The sequence below is a fragment of the Anser brachyrhynchus genome (assembly GCF_964034855.1).
Source record: "Anser brachyrhynchus genome assembly, chromosome: 13".
In the NCBI taxonomy this organism is placed as follows: Eukaryota; Metazoa; Chordata; class Aves; order Anseriformes; family Anatidae; genus Anser; species Anser brachyrhynchus.
The window spans coordinates 3,297,363-3,319,668 of record NC_137708.1 but is presented as its reverse complement, the minus strand read 5'-3'; the positions used below and the strand labels follow the sequence as shown (position 1 = coordinate 3,319,668).

General features: G+C 39.2%; 1 protein-coding gene across 8 annotated transcripts in view; it reads right to left on the bottom strand.

Annotated features, from left to right (window-relative positions):
- DACH2 (dachshund family transcription factor 2) overlaps positions 1-22,306 on the bottom strand; it is a 289,571-nt gene that overhangs the window by 157,480 nt on the left and 109,785 nt on the right. The window lies entirely within an intron of this gene.

The window sequence follows — 22,306 nt, the reverse complement described above, 5'->3', positions numbered from 1 at the left end:
GCCCCTTAAGAGTGCAAACTCTTTGACAGCTCTTTTAGATTCTTGCGCTTACCTGAGCAATCACAAAACCACTCTTCGCAACTGCACACATTATAATTTACACATTAAAACAGCAGGTTTTCACCTTAGGTCTGTTACCAAGAATAATCTTTCCAAATCTTTTTGTAAGAATATAATTATAAATGTGTAATTAACATCAAAAGAAAGGTCCTTAAGAAAACTGTAAGAGTAATATTGCCTATTTTAATGCCTCGACCAGATGGTTGTTTAAAGAAAGTGATTTAAAGAAAATAAAAAGTCACATTTTCAGTCTGGAATGATGTGTCAAGTGGAAAATTTGAGATATAAAAGTGAGGGTTTTACGGGTCTGTCTAACCACCCTAAGTGCTCTCAGTTCTTTTATTTTGCTGCTGGACAGACAAAGGAGCTGTAAACATCATTACTGATACGCATCAGTACAAAAACATGGAGATACCATGTGCAAAAATAACTATTTGTTGCATTTTTTTCCTGTGAACTGATCCCATCCAGTGACCGATTTTCCCCAAGGATGAATAATATGCTCATTTTTGTCTTTTGTTACGACTTAAATTTGTACAGTCTAATCCTGGAGTCTCTTCCTTTAAAAATACAGGTGCTTCCCTTTTACTAATTAAACGTGAGTTCTGTGTAATTGTTGACATTCTCAAATCGGTGTAATCGCCTTGGAATAAATGGCTGACAGAATTTCCAACCTAGCTTTATTCCAGAAAACACTAAGGTATTTTTTAAAGCTGTAGAAAAATTAGCTAAGAAGTCTCCACTATGTGAAAATGAACCAGCTGCATTATCGGACACCCAGGCTGTAGTACTCTAAAGTAGTTGTATTTCTAGTAGTATTCTCTGCTTAAGAATAATTAACTCATGACAATTACCAAATATCACATAACAGACTGTCAAATTTGACAACACACTCAGCTGCTTAACTTAATTCCACGATGATGGTCACCTGGACTGCTATCGTTCACATGGTTTAAATCATGTGTTTTTTATTACTGATTTCTATTATTTTAGATATATGTTTCTTCCCTTGAAATTTAAGAGTTTTAGGAGTTAGGTTTTTGGGTTTTTGTTTTTGTTTGTTTGTTTGTTTGTTTTAGTAAGTTTCAGAAGATAAGCAATAGCTATCTTTCCTCTGTGTTACTAGAAAAAGTAGTATCAGCAACTTTCAGAATCAGAACAGAGCCTGGAACAATCAGAACAGAGCCTGGAACACCAGAAACTTAATTGCCACTTATTCTCTTACAGACACCAAAGTAACGCAGGTTTTTAGTTAGCATTTTCTGACAGTATGACCTCACAAAACTAAGCTGGAAAGCATTGTTGCTAGTCAAGAGGTGTTTGGATCATCTTTTAAAGCCTGTGTTGCAGAGACTTGCGAACAGACAAACAACTATGAACAGAAAAATTCACTCTGCGCTGCAACTTAGATCATGAGGGGACAACTTCAATTCCCATCAACGATACAGAAAAACAAATCTATCCCCTTAGTGCAAAACTCAACAGCCGCAAGATTTTTTCCCCTAATTAGTCTTTTTAACTGATGATTTCATAATAAAATAAATGGATATTTTAGTTAAAGCAATGTAATTAGTTCACAGGTCAATTAATTTTTTTTCCTTAATTTTAAGAATAGCTTTTAATGAAATATATATACATAAATATATATATATACTTCTAAAGGAATCCAGATAAGGTAGCATGAAAATCTGTTCTGTTAGTGTCCCAGTCTAAGCACCAGGAAGTTTCCAACCTGAGGAAGTAACTTCTGCTTCCGATAAACAGTTAAAAAGTAAGAAGAGAATGATCTCAGGCTGCTGACAGCACACAGTTGCATTGCCATTAAGCAGAATAAAATCTTTCTGCAAAGACAGACTTGTAGAATTAATTGATGTATGGGAGAAAAAAGAAGATTCAATACATTTAGACTATAATTTAAAAAGAAAAAACAACTAATAGAGTGTCTTGCTCTAATAAAAGATTAGTATGGATGTGAGCACTCATGGACTGAAATGGAGTAAACGATGATACAGAGAGGAGCTACCTTGAAGATTCAGCAATAAATTGATTTGGCTCTAACTCAATCTAATACTATCATAAACAATCCAAATGGAAAGCAGAAAACTTAAAAAAAAAACAAAACTCACAGAAGAGACGTCACTGACAGGAAAATGGAAATATTAGAGAAGCTTTCAAAGAGATGTGAATGAATAAAAACCTTTAAATGGATTCAATTTTATTTTCAAAAAAGCAAAATTAATGAAAATGTAGCTCTCCAAAAGAGAGGCAACATCTGTAATGGTAATAAGCTGAGGGACGTTTAAGAGATTGCAAATTAGGCAGATGTGATATAGCAAGGAAAACATCCAACTTTGTGCTGGGCTGCGTGCCTGGAAGCATCATGTCAGAAAAGGAAGAAATTGCCCTAACTCATCTGCTCCTGTATGGTTATACCTGGAACTGCATGTGTATTTCTAAACAACCTAATTACAAGAAAGATTACCAAGCTAGAGAGAATTGAAAACGCAGCCATCAAAATGATTAAGTCATAAGAAAGAGGTGATTTAAAATGACAGATTAAGAATTACATTTCTGTATTCTATCTATGTGGTAAATAGGAGACAAGAAAAGAACGTTCAAAATAGAAGAATAAAACTTAGCAGTTTTGGAATATATCAGCAAAAATGCACAACTTTCCTTTTTGCACTGGTCCAGTGGCACTTTGAAGATCAACTTACTTCTTTTAAATCAGAAATGGTATAAAGGCAGAGGACGTCCCAGATCCCCACAGGTCTCTTCTAGGGCTGAGCTGGGCAAGTGAAATGAAGAGGCTACGATTTCACTGCCCTGACCACACAGCTTTGAAAAAACAGCCTTTGGGGAGATTTCACCACTCCGTACTTGTGGCCAGTATTTCAGAGTACCTGAAGAGGTATTTTAGCTTTAAAACTTGTGTGGTCTGGATTTTTGCACAGGACACACTATTTTATAACGACGTTATGACAAATTTGGTTTCCCTTCTCAGAACGTTCTGAGAAGAGCAATGCTAGAATACTTGCCGATTTCTCCTTCAGTATTGCTCACTGCTGCTTCCTAGCTTTGATTGTACAGCTTTTCCTAAAGCAAATATTAACAACAGAATAAATTTCTTAGCTAAGTGAAAAGGTTATTTTCCAGTGATACTTAAAAGAGCACAGTCATTCTAAAGCATTACTTTACCGTGACTAACTGACATTAGAAGAAGTGTAAAGTACACAACCTGATTCTTTTTCAAATACATCAGAAGCCATTTATTTTCAAATCACATGAAATCTGTCTAGGATGAAATTCTGCTTAGGTTGCACTGTTGTAATCTCAAGGGAAAAAGTACAAGAACATTTTTTCAGTAATTCATTGTAAGCCCATTTTTTTTTCATAAAATCTCAAAGTTTGGTGCTTGGTAAGCATGTTCTCATCGTGTTTATTTACCCATTGATTTTTATTGTCATTGGACAGAGACGTTTTCTAGGAAAAACAAAGAAGAAAAATTATGAAGCCTTGAGAATTTTTCCTAGTTTCATTTCTTAGCACACACTTTCCTAAATAAGTGGAGAGGACTTCATTTTTGTTATTATATTACTTCCCTACAGCATGCTTTAACTTTGTAACAGCAATAAGTGCTTTCCAACAGTGTACGAATCATACCTTTTCAATTAGTCAATAGTGTTCAATTAGAGTTTGATTGTGATCACGCACTTTGAAAACAGAGCTCTTCCATCGTATCCCAAATGCTGCTATCTCTTAATCCCCACTAAAGCACAGCTCTCTACGGTTTGACAGAATTGTTATCGTTTACTTGAACAGGACTGACCCCATACAATGCTGTAACCCTCAAAGCTCCTGGGAGTAGGACACAGAAATTCTTTTTACAGGTCTGTGCACCAAGTAAGAACTCCAAGATTATCCTTGTGTGCGTTTCTTAATGGAATTAAACTTTGGACCATCATAAATTATTCAAGTAGACCTAACTGCAGTACATGCATACTGCCTTATAAATTGATGCTGAGATTGAATCAGTTAAACATATTAGACCTCCGTTTCTGAAAGTCTTTGGGAGAGAGAAGCACTTGTGCCTGCACTCTTTATTATGAGCGTTATCCACATACTATATAAATATCAGAAAAGGAAAGACAAGGGCATCTGAGAATGACATAAAACAAGCAAAATGAAACTGGACATCAATTCAACCTCTACAGCCAAATAACACACAATGGATGACTGATGGGCACATTCAAGTCCAAACAATTTTGCCATATATTTTTAAGATTTGCATTTTTAGTAGATATTTTGACCTATCATATTGTACAGGAGCCTAAAATTTCCATTAATTATCAGGATTCAACGTTACCGAGAGCTTCATAAAGAAGCGATCCTCTTATACAGTTTCCAAACTTTGTCCAAGACATTGGACAAAATTAAAAATGAGAGAATCAACACAAAGCTGTTCAGAAAAAAAAATGCAATGGCCTTTTCTCTTTTCTATATTTGAATTTTATTTATATATATAAGATAAAGATTATATATATATATTTACATTTATATTTTCCACCAATATCACCTGCTGTGTTTTGGGGGTATTTTTTTCTGGACTTTTTCAATCTCCTGATTTAAAATAGCTCATGATCTACAACAACATTTTTGTTTTTAGAAAAATGTCTAGAAAGAAATGGAATTCAGTACTACACTGTTATCTATACAGACATTTTAATCAGAATTTTAGTATCTGAAGTTTTAAAAGATGGAGTTTTAAATGCAGACATAATTACAGGAAACATTAATCTAGTGGAACAGGTCAACATAATTAAATAATGCTATAATAAACCAATTAACTAACATTATTCAACAGTGTCCAAATGTAAGACATTTGATGATGTAAAGAAAATAATTTGCCTTCAGCTAATCCCCCCAGATTCTACCATGTAAGGGAGATATTGTGAAATACAGGAGGCCCAGAAGGACGCAACAGAGGCTGCAAAAGAAGAGTGACAATTATGACAAAGGCCCACCTACCAAAATCAAAAATTTAAACAATGGTTCAACTTTGGCATTGCACCACCTGATGAAAGTATTCCTCAAACTCTTGAACTCCTTCCAAGTGCACTTCTGATCCCTGACTAGGGTGACATTTCTCTTCAGCAAGTTTTTTCTTAAAAGAGGGAAATATCGTTATTGGATACCAGAAACCTTACCGAACCTCAGAAATCTCTCTCACTGTTGTTTGCAGTCACTACAACCCTTCCAAAAAATTCTTGGTCCGTAAGTCTCAATACTACAGAAGCCCCATAGAGAGAGATTTTGTTTACTTGTTGCCATTAAAAAATATTGCAATTACAGCAACTGTAAATTCGTTCTGTCATCTGTTATCATGGTTTACACAACAGCCAACGCTTTCAGATAGTAAGCTCTAACACTGATAACAAAACATCACTCCAACCGCCGCGCACAGAACACAGGCGCGCAGGAACACAGCTGACCAGAGGCTGCAGCTCAGTACTTGCGCCAAAAATCGAAAGACACAGCATGCCTGAGCTGTGCAGAATTTAGGAAAGTGACCTATTTTAAACTGGAACTACACTAGGAGTGAAGATTAAAGTCGTGTAGCTAAAACCAAGGTTATTTCCAACAAAAACCCTGCATAATACATGGCTAAAATTCAGTTTTCCACATTAGCCTTTCTACCCAGCGCCTATGCTGACTGATCAGTATTCCACAACTATTTGCCTCAAAATACCTCCCCCAAGAAAGCTCCTGCTCTTTCTTTTACCTGGCTCTTGCCAGAAAGAGCACCAGCACCTTCTTGCTACCCCAAAAAACTCTCTCACAGGAGCTGATGGAGAAAGAGACAATTTGGCTCTGCCCCTGCACCAAGACCAGGGACCTGCGCAGAAGGTGATGCAGGTGACAAATTCAAAGAGTTCCTGACCCAAAACAGAGACCTGGAACTTCTGGTCTCATTGCAAGGATCCAACCTGGGCGGTGAGGGTAGTGCGCAGAGAACATTTCAGAAACTGGAAATGCTAGATGAATTTTGAGTACCTAAGGAGCACCACACTTGTTGAAAAAAAAATATTTTTAGTGTAACTTAGAAAATAAATATGTATTTATCTCATTTCCAAATTATACACTTTTCCTTTTGTGTGTTTACAGACAAGATATAGAAAAGCTGTGTTTGAATCTGGAAAGTGGAAGGGCGCACAAGAAATTTCTCTGCTGTGATGAACCATAATTTCATTTCCTGCATTAATTACCGCTACTGACCATCCCTAGCACACAGCAGGGAAGTCTGAGGTGTATCAAATGTTCTGCCTTCCTTCCCTACCCTGCCTTCCACAGTGCTACTGAGCCTTCGTAGCACAATGTGGATAAGAACATTTTTAATGAATATGTTTAGTTCAGAAACGGATCGAAGTACCATGAAAAACAAAACATTTTTAAAACAGTTTAGCAAAACGTCAATCATAAGTACGTAGATTTTCATCTGTTTTGAGCAGTGTTTCAGGACATGATTCTACAAATTCATGCTGACATTTGTTATTTACCATGGCTTTCCTTGTTTAAATGAAAGCTCTTTATGAAGGGGTAACATCATTTTGTGCTTTATCATTTTAGACAGTTGATCAAGGTAGAGGGAGTAGTTATTTTGCTTAGCTTAATTGCCTCTTTTTAAAAAGGATTTTAAAAAGAATTTTAAGTCAATGGCACTTTTAAGGTCTAAGTATGACTTTCCCACACATTTGAATTCCCTGCAAAAATCTCTTGCTCTCTTCTGTCATCCTCTTCCCATCACGTCGGTTTTGCTTCTTTAAGACGACACGGACACAGAGGCTGAGCTAGAGCTACCTGCACTTCTGCTGACATCAGTTCAATTGCTCCTGTCTGCAACTTCAGCAACCAACTGGCCGAAGCCATTTGCTGGGTCCAGGCCTGCATAACCTGTCCTTTCGAAGACCAGCGCCTTAGGCATGTGCTATTTATGCCCCAGTACCTCCAAGTGCCCAGTCTACGTAGCTAATCCGCAGCTGCCACAAACTTGCTGAGGCAGCCACACCACGGACTTGGCTCTAACTGCCCTAAAAAGTAAGGGTAACTCTAAAAGCCTGGGGTAACAATACAGCAAAGGTAACTTAAAATGCAAATACTTGTTTTCAGCAGTTTAAGGTACCTCTGGAATTTGAAATATTAAACTAAGCATTTACACAGGCTTTCACTTGGACGCTTGCTCATTTTAAGCAGAAGGGAACAAGTGAATTAGTTGCATTAATTATTTTAACTCAGCCAAATCGAATGGCACTTGTATTTGGTAAAAGCCATGTTTATCTACGAGTCCCTAAAATATACACATCAACATATATCGCTTTTGTTCAACAATGATTCATTAGAAAAACAATAAATAACATGCTTAAATTTTGGATTTCGTCCCTTCCTCAACTCTCATAGACACGGCAGCCAAAAACCTGAATAAGTCAGGGTGCCTTTGAAGATATTTAATTAAAATCTAATCCCACATTCTTAAAGGCTCACATAAATTAAGCTGTCATTCCGGAGATTTATGCATTCACATTTGCATATTGCACACAATTCATCAATTACTCATGTTTGAAGGCGATGCCTTTCGCGGGCGCGGGGCTGCCAGCAGCGCCCCGCCGGTAGCTGGGAGGAGGCCGCGTCCATATGGCCGGGCCCCCCTCGCGCCGCCCCGGGCGCGCCTGCGAGCAGCCGGCTCTCGCAGGGCGCCTTCCTTCCAGCGCAGCGCGCCAGCTCAAGGCGGACGCCTTGGTCAGCCTTCAAGCCAGCAGCTCAGAGGGCCAACGGCCTCCGCAGCACGGAGGGAAGTTTCGCAGAGACGCCAGAAAGTCGCCAGTTCCGCAGGGGAAGCCGAGCCCCTCTCCTGGGTTTCCTCAGAAAGCAGCACGGTCAGAACTCGGACGTTTCCCCAGTATTTTTGACAGCTTTTTAATATACTCTTAGTTAAGCCTGGCTCGCACGCATGTCCTAAACGTTGTGTTTTAAAGGCACCATTACTGCTTCCATCTAAGTAAGAATATATTTATAACAGCCTTATATCTACCAGCAGCGTCCACCCGCACCGCCACCAGCACTGGAGCCCAGCTGGCACACCAAAGTGCCCCGCCATGCGCCTGGCACTGCCCGGCCTCTCCGAATTGCACTCCCTCGCCCCTGCAGCTGCTTTCTTATGGCTGCCTATACATCGCAGCCCACGATCAGCTCCCTTCTTCATATATCTGCAGTCACACAAAAACGGGACGATCAGAGCCTTAACAGAATTCTCCTCTGAGAAGCCACAAGAAGACAACCTGCATGCAAGTCAACGTCTCAGAAACTATAATAAAACAAACAAACAAAAAAACCATTAAACCCACTACTGACTTATATATCCTGCTTCTAAATCAGTTTTATACTTTTTTTTTTTTTGGGGGGGGGGGGGGGGGTGCTTAATCCACGACCATTGAGCATCCAAAACTGCCAACACAAGGTAGCTTATGACCTGGAAAACAATCTCTGAAACATATTCATGCAAGACTTTTTAAGCAACTGGTTAAATATACACGTTTTTAATTAGGTTAATTTTCTTTACGGTTTGTCATAATGGTGGGTGAAGTTTGAATAAAACCTCCATTCTGCACTTATTCTGTTCAGCCACGGTTTTGGATCGCCGTGCTCTCTGTAATCGCAGTCTTTGCACCGAGCCGCCCTGCCAGCCACGTGCTGCCAGCTCCCTGCACACCCCACACACCGGCAGCGGCTTCAGGTATGAGCAACAGCAAAACCTAACACCCCTCCTCTGGCTGTGTTTTTTGTTTGGTTTGGTTTTTGTTAACTTGCAGATTACAAATGCACCACAGGACAAAACTGACAAGAGAAGGCGGCATTTTGTAAGGCTCTCAACGCAGCTCCAGCAACTGAGCACTGACCTGCAATATATCTGCTAGCCCAGCCTGAGACCTTTTAGAGCAAACACTCATAATTGCAGCAAGTAAAATGCATGAAACCACTCCACTTCATTAACTGCAGCCTCAACCGGGTCTTAAATTCAAATCTCAAAAGGTGAAAGGCTAATGCAATAACCACTTGTTACCCTGTCTTGTTACCAAGACACAGCTCACATCTTACAGTCATGCTATATGTTATTAAAACCGGTCTATTATTTACATTCTTCCGCCAAATGTTTTATACAATTGCTTTAAACAATTTGTTTCCATCTAGCTATTAGCTGCTATATAGCAATTATAGCAATTGCAGAACATATAAATGCGTAACAATAAGTTGTGAATAGTTGATGTAAAATGAGTTAATGGAGCACAGGATAAATACCGCAGCTGATGGTAATGCAGGATCCTTGATGCCTCCCTTTCTGACCGCCGAGAAGCGACCCTGCTGTAGCACCGCTCTGAACCCCTGTGCTGAGCAGGTAAAGGCATGGAGGCGACCATGGGGAGTGATGCTGTCCACTCATGAACTTGCCTTCAGTAACACAACACGTCACCGTACTTCCAGCATCCTTCACAAGCATTAAATTCACTGGTACAATGCAAAGCAAATTTCATCTACCTTATGTTTTGAGCTATTTCTCAAAATGCAAAGAAAGTAACCTCGCCACAACCGATTGGGAAAAGTTCACACTTATCAACAGCCTTGATTTAACTTTCTCTCTCTACTCTATTCTCTTTTAACTTGCATTTTAGTGAAGCTGTTGGGTGGGAACGAAAAGTAGTTGTTTCAACATCGGTCATCAACTCCAATTCAAAATTATGAAGATAACATCTCAGCAAAGTAAAAAAAATACATATTTGTATGGTACAATGCAAGAGAAAAGTCTGGAAAAAAAATACGAGATGTTATACACACTACAACAAACGGTTTTAAAGCAACTAGTTGAGCTCCACACACGACCAAGAATCTCCCTCTCGTGCCATACCCGGGGGCGAGGAGCACCTTCGCCACGCGACCTCCTCCCATCCACTCCTCGGGTGCGTTCAGCGCCCCACACCGCGCATCGTCGCCAGCCCACCCATTTCAGTGCGTTATGTCACTGCGCCGTTGATTGACTGACACTTTTTCTTTAGCAGTGTTTTATAAACAGAATACATAATAATGGCGTTTCACGCGGGGCGGGGCATTTATCCGTGCTTGTTACGTGATGGCTTGTCACAACACATGAGCAGCGCAGTCGCTCACACTGTACGCGACGACATCCTCCCCTACCCCTCGAGAAAGCTTCAGTTCCCATGTGATATTCATATACCGCTCCGTGGCTTACATAACAGCTGCACTTGGCGGAAAAACTGAAGAACGCGGAATGGAAAAATATTTTTTTTTTTTAACATATTGACATTATAGAATTAGATTTCCCTAGTTTTACAAATAAATATACACGGAAGAAGACAAAATATATTCTAAATTGCATCCGTAAGGTGATCAATATACAGAGGCTACAAATACACTAGAGGCAAAAACAGCATTAAAAGCTACGTGACTTTATGCGTTAATTGAATTAATAATATTGACACTCCTGAAAACCTCCCTATCTTGCTGTTGTTCAGTTTATTGCAAAAAAATCTCATGAACATCTGTCCTGCAGTAGCTACTAACTAATTAGTTTATTTTAATTAAAGTTTGATATAGTTTATAAAGTTGGCATCCCCTGGCTTTTGTGTGTGTGCACATGGTAAGCTGGCTGACAGTTCCATTCATCGTGCACAAACTACCAAAATTCTGTAAATCGTGCACGCAGCTGAACAGGAAAGAGCTGAAAAAGCCTCAAGTTCTCAAGAGTTCTCAAAGGAGGGTAAAGATGAAACCAGGAGGAGCGTCACAGCCCCACCAGCACTGCACCCAGCGTTACAGCCTGCCCCGGAATTTCACTTCCACTGGAAGTACCAGCAGGAAACCCGCAAAATGTTCATGTCTTCCCTTCTTCCTAGCCACAAATAATGACTTTATGGGAATTCACTGTCTTTCCTAACTCTAATGAACATAACCCGTGCTTTTGCTTGCCATTCGGAGTTGCTAAATAGCAGGCAGTTTTATCTGATGTTTTAAAAATAGCATCACTCGGACTATCTTAACAATACCTGTTTGTCTTAAATTCTTTTAAGAAGCTGCAGTATGAGCAAATGCCACTGATATTTCTCATTCATCAATTACGCCCATGTGTTGCAGGCCTTTGGGAATTGATTTTTCTTCACATGAAGTTAGGGAGTGTAAAAGAGGGGGGAGAAAGCCATTTACGCAGTCATTAGATTGGAAGGTGACACCAACAAACATCTGGCTTCAAACCAGAAAATAAAAACTGTTCTAAATTAATAGCTTTCCATACTTTAATGCATCTTGCCTTTTACTATATGAACATTAAGCTGAAGTTTTTAAAATTTAAACAATGTTAAACCACACCTACATATTCCTTCTGATAGCTCTAACAGACAGATGGTTCAAGCCATAACTTCTGAGCAGAAGACAGCTCCTCTGGTTCCTGAAGTACCTCATCTTGGAGCTTCTGTCATGAAAATCCTTGCTGTTTTTCACGTTCAGTATTTCTCTCAGGAAAAAAAAAAATAAATATGCTACTAATGGTCAACCCCTCGGGCATCCTTCAAAGTAACCCTCCAAACTAAGATGTCCAAACTTGTCGCTAAATGGAGTTTCTTTCATAGCAACACTGATTATTTGTAGAAAGCACCGTGTTGTTCTACCCGTATAAGCCTAACAAGAAAGGTACATTTGTACGTATTTCAGTTTTCTCTACATTCAAACAAATTACATTTTACATTTTAATTTTCGTTTTTCAATTAAAGGCTAAAGCCAAAGCCAGCTATAGATTTCCACTGAGAATTTGAGTTGGCTGGCTGCCAGTTCAAGCCATCAGTATTCCTTTCTGCTGAAGAAAAACCCTATGCAGTAATCTTTAGAACAATGTCTACTTTTGTAATGTTTAATGCACGCAACGGATATAACATACAAAGTAATCAGAAGATGCAGTAGAACTTCACACTCACAGCTACCCATTTATTTTACATATTCCTTTAGCTGAGAAAACGAAAGAAATTAATCTTTATCATCTTCCAAGAATTACTGACTATCTGCTCTCTATAATTAAGTGAAACTAAATGCAACAGGAAGCTACTGCTCAGGTGGGATTTTAGATATCAAATTCCCTTTTTCCCTTAAAGAAAGGTTAAGCTTTCAGGATTGTTCACACATGCATGCTAAAAATGAACTCCCACCATTTCTCTGCATTGTTAGTAGTAGGAACTTAGTAGTAGAAATGGCCAAACACCAAAAAATACTGCTTCTGTCATATGTAGTAGGCTTTATCTTTTACCCAAATTATTCAAGAAAGAGTGAAATCAGTGAACTAGACACAAGGCAAGCAGGGCACCAAATGCTTATAAAAGACAATGTCCAAATAAGAATATGCATTTTTCACTGAACCTGACTACACGGATGCCATACAGTTGCAATAGCTCTTTTCTCCTTTCTAATTATTCCACTTTCTGCCCCATGTAAGTCCGATGTCTATGTGCTGCACTAAAAAACATCAGAGCTTTCTTGGTAAGGGGTATTGTAATCAGGACAAAATAGAGCCTGCAGCGAAAAGCAGGGTTATTAAGAGAAAACTAAAAAAAAGCCCGAGGTAGTTACTATTACAGCATGTGTGTCTGTACATACATACATAAAATATAAGACCAGGTAGCAAAATCATTCTTAAATCTCTGTACCCATGTTTTAAATGAAAGTTCAAAGAGCCATGGAAGTGAGCATTCTGCTCATATATATCATATATGCTCATATCCATATCATATACATATCATCATATGCTCATATCCATACCCTGAAGACATCTGGAAGCAGAGAACTGTTTGGACTCTACTTCAGCTTCCCTAATTTCCTTGTTTTGCAGACATGCAAAGTTCCTGATATCAGAACACAGGTAGGAGTGGTTTTGTGCGCACGCTTTTGTTTCAGCTGTTTTCTGTTTTGCTGTTTCAGAAGTGAATTTTTAAGAGAAATTCGTGAAGCTGCAGCTGAAGATATTACAGGCATGTGCAGCTCTCATACTTAGTAAATGCAGTACCAAGGAATGAACAGAAAAACTACTGGTTTGTATCTGTGGCCTACGGGCCTCAGTTTCTTTGCTTTTCTATTAACAGCTCAGCCTTCTCCATACTGTGAGAGCACGGAAAACTGTAACTGCCAATTAAGTGAATATTTGCATATTCCTTACCCCATGAAATACCCCTACTCTGCACGTGCAAGGACACAGCCGTAGCATGGTGAGGCCATGTTAAAAATACTAGCATGAACTCACACTCTCTGCTTAACTTCCAGCTTCAGGACTTACTGTATTTAGGGCGATAACCACATGCTAGATTACCATTTAATTATGATGAAAAAGTAAATTTACTCAGAAATCTAAGTTAGTTTGAAATGAAGGAAGTTTACAAATAAATAAGGCTGCTTTTCTTGCAGCTCACTGATCACATACCTGACACAACCATATTTACTTGAACTTCAGCAATCTTCCTTCCCTTCCCTTCGTGTTTATGCAGACACACACACACACGTGTATGCAGAAGGAAATAATGGCCCCCACCTTTTCAGTGCTTCTTCCAGAAGCACTTAAGTACCTCTTACAATCATTTAAGCGCATCTGAAGTAATACTTTTCCAAATGGGGCACTGCGGTCATTAGGCATGTCAGCGTAACCTGAGTGCTTCCTGCTACCTGAACAACGCTACTTGACACTGGGGCTTTTCGTAACGGCACGGTCTTGTTATTGCCTTCGGTCTTGTTATTGCCTTCCGTATGTCAGAGCTTCCCCCCTTACCAGACAGTGACAGCACCGAGTCATTAGTTACATCGCAGTACGCTATAGCTAACACCGTGTCTCCAACGTTTTCAGTTTAAGTGCATACCTACATCATAAAATACATGGTAAGTGCATCTGCATACTTTTTCTGAAAATGCTGAAGGGCTCACAGGGAACAACAACAACAACAACAGAAGGCCAGGAATGGATCAGATCACAATCAATACTTGCTGATTTGACTACAGCTTCCGTGTTAGGCTTAGTTTGTCCTGTAGCATCTGAAAATGCATTAGCATAGAGTATTTGATTTTTCTCTCCTTCAGATTCATTTTTATCTCCCATTTTAGATATTAAATTTTTCAATCATCTTCCTTTGATGTCTGCTTAGTTTAATTTAAAAGCAATACAAACATGTCTGATTTACAAGATTTTTATTACCACAGTATCTTATCACCTCATTACAGCAATTTGTAAAGGCTTTTGTCCAAGTGGATACCAGAGCAGATTATATTTTCACCTTCACATTCTTTTTTTTTTTTTTCTTCTTCTTTCTTTCTTTCACAATATGTTTGTGAGCTGTAGTACCTTGTCTTCGGTTACTGTGGGAAGGTTTTGGCAAAGATGCAAGTTTTGCAACACTATAAAAACCGTCAGGCTTGGGCTCAGACTCTCCTTGGCTGTTGACCAAAAATGTTTTTATCTCCAGCTCTCACGAACTTCCTTTGGAGCACATTGAGCAGCATTGTTCACGAGGATTACAGCTGTTTTGGTTGGTTATGAATGAAGAAGGGCCCTGCCTGGGCCCTAAGACCTCAGATGGTTTGCACTGAACTGGGTTGAGAAGCAAACTGGGAACCGCATGTACATGAACACACATGTATGCCCATAATCAACTGGTGATATTTGTTTTTTCCTTCAAATTCTGGTGGCTGATCAAATCTGCCATAAAGGACATATAAAAGTGGATGTCTGCTGCAAATCTGATGGCTGATGTAAGCAGTACCTGGTTCACTAGCCGAAAAATTTCTCATCACTGTCAGGCAAGGAGGTCCAGTTATTCCATGCTCAAGCATGATGCAGATGAACTCTGAAATATGTGGAGAAGAAGCCTAGCCAAACTACTGGTGATTACTGCCACCCTATGTTTTTAATGCTATCCAGGAATCAGCAGGTCTTTAACTTAGATTCCTTATTCTAAAGCAAAACAGACGACTTACCTAGCATTAAAACAACATGAATTTATCACAGCAAATGCATGGCCACAGACTAAAAGAAAGGTTCTCCATATTTCTTCTGAAGGATGAAATAATGAACAAAAATTTTCTTGTTGTAAACTTGCTAAGGACCCAGGACATTATTTGTATCTAAAAACCCACCAAAACCACCAAGAGCTAAAAAATGCAGGGCATGATGATGCTACAGGGTTGCAATTTTGTGCAGGATGACCAATGACCACTTAAAGGTTGCTGAGCCTCACTAGCTACTGTGCAAGGCCCCAGGGCATTCGGAGGCCTCTAGAAATGCCAAAAGTCACACGCTTCCTTGACCCCCAGGATCCTGGCAAAAAAAGAGTATCAAAAACATGACCCAAAAAATTCATTGCTCAGAAGGATTCCTGTTGAATCTACCCATAAATACTTTTATATTAAATTTATAAAAATAAAAATGAGAAATGTGGCATTGGTATAAGGTCAACAAGTTAACACCTTAAGGAAACTTCTGGTGACAATGCACACATACCACCAGATTTGTTTTCATACAATTTGCATTCTTCAGAGTAGTTTCAGGTCAACGGAACCTCAACTTCTTTCCGGCTCTTCTGATGAATGGAGCTGTTTGAATAAAGCCAGTTTATCCAGACTCTGGTTAATTTTCTATTACTTTTTTCATCCAAATTAATAACATTCTTCTGAGAAATGAAGTAGGGATTTTTTTTTAATAGGTGGGGGAAAAACTATTTTCCAGTGTGAAAGAAACCAATGGTAAAAACATAGTATGTCAAGACAAATCTTGATCCTCCTCCCCCGCTTCATGGCATGATCTCCAAGAAAAATCATATAATACTTCTATGAATTTGTAATTTCATCCCAAAAAGCAAAGAATAAGATAAACATTTTCTGTTTGTTTTTCACTTTCACAGTAACACCATCCTTACTTGCTTCTAGATGGTCACATTTTGCTGACATTTACAAACATTTCATGTTGATCTTACATGGGTCACATCAATCATCTATACAGTTTCAATGACACTTTGTTAAATAAACTGTCATGAAAGATTTATAGAGAATTTGATAAAAGTAAAGAAGATGTAGTTTAGCTTTTAAAGATGCATTACCCCTTTTCTGAGGTGTAATATCAGGTCTAAAATACCATTAAGCTTTTCTGGCAGGAGATGAAGTGAGAAAATAAAATGTACTCTTTCATCAGCGCTCACTTATTTGCATCTCTTGTGCTTCCACAAAATACTATGAGAACAGATCACCTGCAGCTTTCCTGGCGGAACAGGGAACCTCAGTCCCATTTTGGCTGTTATGTCGGTCTGTGCCAATGCAGAAGCTACTGATGTTAACTCATTATCTGAGCAAAGATGACCTCCAGATTACGAAAAAGAAAATTGTACTTCAGTCCAATGCCTCTTTGAAGGTAAACTGATAGTCTCAGGATAGAAATATGGACAATGGCAAAGTCATATAACTACATTTGGTACATTTTAATTCATTTACCATGACATAGTCAAGTACACACACAGCTGCCTCCATGTTTATGATAGTACCCTGTTGAGATTGTTTGAATGCTGTGCATAACCCCCAGTACTCTACAAACAAAAGTATTCATGTCACTATTTCCTATTATCTTTTTTAGGAAACCCGGTTTTAAAGACTTAAACAGTTTTTGAGTTTTCATTGGAGAAATAAAAATAACTCCTTTCTAATTAGTTACTGAGCATAAAAAGCAATGCAGGACTGTGCCACTGGCTTTGCAGAGATACCAAGAAATAGTTCTGCAATGCCCTTGTCTTCATCTCTGCCATGAGATGCCTGCAATTCCTGCACTGCACCGTAACACAGTTTGTGGATGCCAGGCACTTCATTTTACCCACCTTGGCCCACTGGAAGCTGCCATAAAGGGGAATTATTCAGCTCCTTATTTCAGTACCCTCTATTACTGACAGAGCAATGCTGGCTGAGTCGCTGAAGCTGATGGGAAGCAGTTCCTGCTCCACTTCCTTAGGAACGAAAAAAACAGATTCTCATCTGAGCTACATAGTGAAGGATGTGGCAACCAGCCACAAGGAGAGCACAGCAAAGAACTTCATAAAAAATAAACAACAATGAATTTTAGATCAGCTACTAATCACAATCAAGTTCATTGTTCAAGTGGCAAAAACAGCACGGGGAGGTATTGTACGCCTATAGCAGAAGTTGTTTTGGCCCAGAAAACTACAGCTACTGGGGAAGGATTTCAGTTCATTGTACAGTGCTGCACTCAAACACAACTTCGCTTTCACTTGCTATCACACACCATCAAGTAAGGTTTTGATGACCTTACAGCTCAACATTATTACATCTGTCACCAACACCAAGCTTTGTTCACAGGCTGTCGGTGCAGTCAAGTAACTCGCTTTCATTAAACACCCTTCTTAGGTAAATCAACTGACGTCAAAACAAAACAGCCCACTAAACGGCGCCTATAGCATGACTGCTAAGATGCAGGTACATTTTCAGACTTTAATGTCTGGTATCGATTTGGTATCTGGGAGTGGCCAACAGTGGTTTCACAGTTGGGGTGGGCCTTGATCACATGTAGCTCACTCAGAAGAATCCAAGTTTGTACACATCAAAAAACTCAGTTCACCAATTTCCACCGTTGACTGATCTAGTTACAAAATAAATGATTTATTACATCTTTCAGTTATCTGCAAAGCCAGCTATGTCTGCTACTCTGCAGCAGTTTGGCTTGCTACAAAACACAAGCAAGGAAGTGAACATTGAAAGGTTTTCTCCATTTTACCGTTTAGTCCTGAAAAACTTGAAGTGATGAATCAACACTCCCAGTGAAAAACTGCACGATAAAAACTCATCTCCCAAAGACCACTCATTTTTGTAACACAGAGGACAGTAAGGGATACATATTAAAAAAAAAAAAAAAAAAACCCTAACTGTAATTAGAGTCAGGTGCCTAATGACCAGGGCCACCACACCTCTGTCAGATTTTTTGCCTCCTCCCTTTGCAAGAGCTTGTGTCACCTCCCTGTAGTTAGCCTACTTCAAAAGTCTCACACAAAAGGTCAAAGAATAGTGGACAGATCTACTACTTAGGCAAATAATTCAAGAAAAACAAGTATTATGTAGGCAATGAAAGATTCTACACAAGAAATAGCATTACAAAATCACGTTTGATTCAGTACAAATTATCTATGACCAGAGGAAAGCAGATGGAGATGCAATGCTAGAAGGCACTCAATAACAAGCCCTAGCAAATCACTCTCTCACCAGCCTGTGAGAATCATTTCCATAAATATAACGCAGTTACTTGGAAGGTTTTCTTCTATACTGCTTTTCTCCTCCCTACAATTTTGGTATAATTAGCATCCATATAAAATACTTCTGCATCCAGCTGGACTAGACATAAACCAAAAAATCATCAGTTACCATTATGACTTTACTGTCGGTGTTCCTGGGACCTTTCCCGTAGATATCTTTAACATCTGCCTCACAATAAGAAGACAAAATTGTATTCTTCTGCTAGCATCACAAGGCTGACCTCACTGTGACCAAACATTCTCTGCTGCTGTGTGTCCTCAGCCCGTTACGCCCTCCACCAGACCCCCCGTCACCCCCTGAAGCTGGGTGATGGACCCGACTCGCAGGCCGCGTGTCAGCTTCTTGCCATCACCGGCACGGTCCTCAGACGAACACTCTGATTTTCTCTCTGCAGTCGTTATGGGGACCAGCACCTTGATGTTTGGCTTCATTAATTACTTTTTAAAAAAGAAACAAGCAGAAGATGCTCCATGTGTGTTCAGAGCTTTATACAGAGAACGAGCTGTGAGGTGCCTGCTTACATCAATCACAGCTCACACCTCTGACGGGTACAAACCACCCAAACCAACTCTCTTTGTAAGGGGAACGCTAGCGATCTGACTGCCCCATCATTTACTGAACTGATTTTACTCACAGTAACAGCTTATTCAGGGTGAATTTGAATCAGTGATTTAAAAAAAAAAAATCCTAACCTGCAGCAATAATCACAGTAATAAGTCGCATCTCAACAACATTAATTTGTAGATATTACAGCTACTACATTATCAGTGGTGTTTCTAGGTATTGTGAACTCAAAAAAATGGCTAGGAGTTTAAAGGCAGCAATTTACTCAGTTATTCAACACATCTGTCAAATGTATTACTGAGTGGTAAATGAATAAATATTGGATTTCAATTGTTATGACTAGAAATAAATGGCTAGCCATTTTCCAAGCAGCAGCATTGAGCTACAGATTTTCAGTGTAGGCTTATTTAAAGAAAAAACAGAGTGATTAAAGTAATTCCTGTATTCTGAAAAAAAATCAGCTTGTGTTTGATAGATTAGATTGTTACAACAGAATTGCCTCCCTTTCACCACATCATGTGCTCTTCAGAAAACGAACAAAATAAGAAAGAAAAGAAAGAAAAAAGACCAGCTCTGTGAAACCATTCCTACTGAGTATCCCGAAGAGATCCTACCTGAATTATTCCAAACACCTGGCATCCAAAGACACATTCCATTTTGAAATGATCATTCCAAATGTTTACAAATATTGTGAAAATAAATGTTTAGATTGGGTATCTAACACAGTAAGCAATCGTTCGGATTAAATTCTATCCTGCGTAAGAATTTAATAATTTTTCTGTGAAAATTAGTTAAGCCAAACTTGTGCCTATTGAAGATTAATTAGAAAAATATTAGCTATCAAAGAAGAACTGATGGTTAAGAATATGAAAAGATCAGAAGAGAGCCCAGTGCTTTTGATTGTCCTGCCACCTTCCCATAAGTATTTTCTCATAGAAAAGCACTGAAATACATAGGCAGATAAAGAGAAATGAGTGTCTCCTGCATTGACAATGAGTTCATACTCTCTTGCTGGTGTTTCACTCAGATTTGCAACAGTTAAAAAAATCATCACAGGCTCTGAAAGAGGGAAAGCACTCGAATCACTCAAATTTTAAAGAAGCGCAACAAAGACACAATACAAACGCAGGAACACCCTCAACTTCACCAGATGGAACTAAAACTTCTGTCTCCATTTTAGCAGACACTGTGGATACGCTTTAAACCATCCTCAAGTGAAGCGACTCTATTGGGAAGTACCGCTGCAAAGCGGCAGACAGTATGAGCTCAAAAAAGCAGCTGCCGCCTCCTCCTCATGATGGTAACGAAGATGATGAACAGTACGGGTACTCAGCTGGCTCTGGAGTCCTAGCTGCAAGCGGAGGGCAGCAGGGCGAGTCGAGGCTCTGCCTCTGAAACGAACTTCCCAGCCCGATGTGCGAGAGCTCTCCCGCACCCCCAGCGCGTGCACAGAAGGTGGCTGCAGTCACCCCTTCCGCAGGCAAACAGCAGCCAGCGGGGAATTCCGGCAACAGCGCGCATCTTTCAGCCCCAAAACATCATTTCGGTTTAGATCCAGAAGTTAAATACTCTGCTGATGCGTTACTGCTATGCCCTTATGGTCAAGATGATCAGAGTGGTCTCTTAATTTGACATTTTAGGTTTTCCCAGTCTTTATCAACGTGTGTTACAGACTGTTGAGGGAACTACATAACAGGATTAACTAATGGCAATAACCCTCTTTTGTCAGAGAGGATTACTGTCATTCAGCACTAGGGGAAACTGAAAACCAGGAGTTCCTTTTGTGGTATTCATTTAATATTCTACTCTGTAATCTGTTTGCAACAGTATTAGTGCAAAATGTCATGGGAAGATGTAAACACTCACCAGATTCCTTTTTGTACCTACAAACAAACCGAATGAAAAACAAAAAACAGTTTGTTTCCTGTCGCTCAAACTGTTCCAAGATCCTGATGCTCTATGTTATTTAACGTTTCAGCTGACTTTGGGGACATTGTAGACTGCTCTGATGAGGCATGTTCTGGTGTCAGCCAACAGTTTATCCCTGGCACGCTTGTCAATCAAAATAAAACTAACAGACGGCTTTCTTTGTTTCAAATGAGTTTCCCCTGGTCATTAAAATTCACTTTTTATTACAGAAACTACCATTTGGAGAGAGCAAATTGAAATGTTTACGGTTCCTACTGAATCACCTTCTACTGAAGTTGACCATTGCAAAAAGAATTTGGAGAATATCAGAAACATTTCACTGCCTGCCTGCTACCTATTACTGATCTCACTATAACCTGTGGCCTACAGAATGGGCATTTCACACAAAAGCCCGTAACCGACATTTTAACAAAACGGCATGATTTGCTTTTAGTGTTTTCAGCAGCAACATATAAAAATGTAGACAATTAAAATTCTCATAGGGCTGAGCAGCAGGAGTTGAGATTTATCTCTTCAGAATGCATAAAATACATGTTACTCCTCAAGTGTGTGCTTTTCAGAAAGTACTGGTTTTCTTTTTCTAGATATTGAGGAATTAATGTTCTCTTAGATTTGGAAGCTTTTGGCGAAAGCACACAACTCTATGGAAAATTAGATCTAGAATATGTATTCTGGGCAAAATTAAAAAAGCGTGCAAGTTTCCAGCACACACCAACTTCATTTCTGGGATATGTATCAAGAAGCTATCCAAATACATCCTGACAAAACATCACGATTTCCAACAAGCCTTTGTGAAACAGACTGCAACATGATGATTTGTAATGATGTACAAATCATGTAAAGGAAGCCACTATTTTATCTGAAGTTCCCACATGAGTAAAAGTAGAAGCTGCTGCACATACCAGATTTCCTTTTCCTTTTTAATAAAAGTATATTAAAAAACAACAACAACAACAAGAACCCCTAACAAACAAGGTTTCCAAATCATTATCTTTCTTCTCTACAGGGAAATTGTGCATATAGCCTCTAATTATGCCAATTATGAACACGTGGGATTTTCGTTATAATAAACACACTTTCCTTCCACTGACAGTGATTCAAATCCCATCCTACAGATTGATTTGCAGCCCTTAAAATCAGACCCTTTCTTTTGTTAACAAGCACCATCCCTTTGTAACTGCCATTGGAATAAGATGGCAAAATAAAAAAGAGTATCTCCTCTTTTTACATTTTCTACAGACTATACGTTAAACACAGGATGTAATTAGTGTAAAAAAAATGAAATAGTCTAAGATACTGTCCTGGGCAGGGCAACACAATATAAGCTAAAAATATTAACTATAATTGGGAGGAAAATAAGACA